Source organism: Sinocyclocheilus anshuiensis, unplaced genomic scaffold, assembly GCF_001515605.1.
Source record: "Sinocyclocheilus anshuiensis isolate Anshui unplaced genomic scaffold, SAMN03320099.WGS_v1.1 scaffold964, whole genome shotgun sequence".
Lineage (NCBI taxonomy): Eukaryota > Metazoa > Chordata > Actinopteri > Cypriniformes > Cyprinidae > Sinocyclocheilus > Sinocyclocheilus anshuiensis.
The window spans coordinates 759275-761963 of record NW_015552666.1 but is presented as its reverse complement, the minus strand read 5'-3'; the positions used below and the strand labels follow the sequence as shown (position 1 = coordinate 761963).

The 2689-nt window shown below is 37.4% G+C and overlaps 1 non-coding gene across 1 annotated transcript; it reads left to right on the top strand.

Annotated features, from left to right (window-relative positions):
• The first annotated feature begins 861 nt into the window (after positions 1 to 861).
• Positions 862 to 934, top strand: trnaf-gaa (transfer RNA phenylalanine (anticodon GAA)). The gene has a single exon. It is a non-coding gene; the product is annotated as a tRNA-Phe (tRNA).
• Positions 935 to 2689: the final 1755 nt, after the last annotated feature.

Genomic DNA, 2689 nt, shown 5'->3' with positions numbered 1-2689 from the left:
AAAGAGTTGGTTATTATTATTAAGTCTCTTTCCGGCTCAGACTACGGGGTTTGGGCTTATGGGGCTGTCACGTGATGAACGAACGACTCGGAAAAACCCGAAGACCCGAGATGAACTAATCAATGCTCTTTCCGGCTCAGACTGCATAGGTTAAATTTATGGGGCTGTCACGTGACGAACGATCGACTCGAAAAACCCAAAGACTCGAGATGAACTAATCAATTCTCTTTCCGGCTCAGACTGCATAGGTTAAACTTATGGGGCTGTCACGTGATGAACGAACGACTCGAAAAACCCGAAGACTCGAACCAGGTGAACTACTTGACTAATTCCAGTACAGAACCTATAGGATGTTGCGCATGCGCGACTGAACGAATCACTCCCCGAGACGACTCGTTCTTCCCGAGTCACATTAAAGATTCGTTCAAGAACGACCCAACACTAAATCCCATGATCCCATGTTGACTGAATCAGGCGGCAAGTACACATTCCCGTGTGTTTCTCATAGATTCAGTACGTAAACGTTATGACCTCTTCGTTTTCGTGTCATTTATTAATTTATTTACACTTTCTCTAGGTTTTCCTTATTCATAATTACCTTATTTTACTATATTAACCCTTGCAAAAATGCTTATACTTTTCTTGTGCGAATTCATTAAGAAGCAAAACGACATTCAACCATATTTTAATCAATCATAGTTCCTTCAATAATCACCCTTCAGTCATTAGTCGGGTGCTTGTTGTATTAAAGCAAAAAGAAATACTCGTGGACTAGTTTATATTAAACAAATCATATAAAATAATGCTGTAGACTTTATTGTAACTGTCAAAATTCCATTGCAAATATTTGTTATACCACAAGCCGAAATAGCTCAGTTGGGAGAGCGTTAGACTGAAGATCTAAAGGTCCCTGGTTCGATCCCGGGTTTCGGCAAAGCTTTTTCCTCCCCTCAGAGTATCTAGAAGTAACTACGTCAACAGGCAAAAGCTATGCTCGAAAAGCAAAAAGAAAAGTTGTTTAATAGAAAAGGCAAACCTGATGAAATTAAAATATTGCAAGTGCTATATGTTCTACCTCTCCGCTTATGAGGTGTGGAGTACATATATAATGGCCTGATATCACTAGATTTAGTTCATTTAATCGCCCCTGCGATTTTGCTCTAATTGCTCCAGAGGGCGGTGATGATCCAACAATTCACCATTCTTACCTCGTGGAAAACGCGAGAGAGGCTATGAAACTTGTGCTGACCAGAAAAGCGTGGAAGTCGCTGGACTGCGGGATAACACTACGGTACAGTACCAACAGTATAACATCTTGAACCCAGTGCACCTGTTTTGATGTATACAGCTCAACTGATTTCAGACCTAGTTGTGACTCACAATATGCTGCTGCTTGGCCTAGATATTTGGTCTGTTACATAGGCTACCATAACATATCCTAACAGGACAAACGTTACAGCATTTGTTCTAAATTTAGCCGGATCTTAAGTCGTAGTCTATTTTTTGACACCTCATGTTTTCAGCACAAATGTGTAATATTCTGGGTATCTGTAGATATTGTTTATCTATTGTATCGACATATCTCTTGATGAAATAATGTGAATTAGCCTATATCTATAATATCTCAATCCCATTTATAATGTGTATTTATAATGTAACAACTATGTATTTTTGTATATTTGTTTTTCTCTTATTTACTAACTCTTCATTTAAAGGGGTCATATGATGTTGCTTGCGGCAACCACATGTGACGACCCCGGGCTGGACTCTGCTTTAAAGAATATCTCTTTGGATTTGAGACTTTAGTCTTTGCAACGTTACAGATCTTCTTTATGCACCAAGAGCTTGTAACACTCCAAAGAGAAAGGACAAATTGAAATCGCATCATATGACTCCTTTAATATTTATTAGGATTTAAAGGAGTAGTTCACCCGAAAAATGAAAATTTGCTTAGGATTTACTCACCCTCAGGCCATTCAAGATGTAGATGAGTTTGTTTATTCATCTGCACACTGATTTGGAAACTTAACATTACATCACTTTCTCACCAATGGATCCTCTGCAAACAGCTGGTAAAATAATCCACAAGTAATCCACACAACTCCAGTCCATCAATTAAGGTATTGTGAAGCAAAAAGCTGTGTGTCTGTAAGAAACAAATCCATCATTAATGTGTTTTAACTTTAAACCTTTGCTTCTACCAAAATACAAAATGTAATGCTATATTTGTGTAAATTTTAAGCAAATGTTCATTTTTTGGTGAACTTTTTTTTAAATTCCATTATTTTCTTATTTTCTTCTGTTTTCATTATGTACAGAGATGTGTATATGTTGTCTCTGATGTTATTGTGATGTATAGTCTTAAATCAGTTGATTTTTGAATTGGTTCAGTTCTGTGAAATGCATCATTCTAGTTAATCAAAATTGAAACCATTACAAGAAAGATCTAGTATTTGTAGTGTGACAGTGTAGTTTCACTTTTTATAGAACTGACCCACCTGTGCAACACGTGCAAACATGTCTTTAGAGTCTAATGATTCACATTTAGCACACACTCACACAAATACACACAAACACATTTTGGGAACTGATATTGCGTAACTAAAGAACGGTCAGCCAAATCCCAAAGCTACTGCTTCATCTCCACAGAGTCTCTCTCACACACATAACAAATACACAGAAACATCTT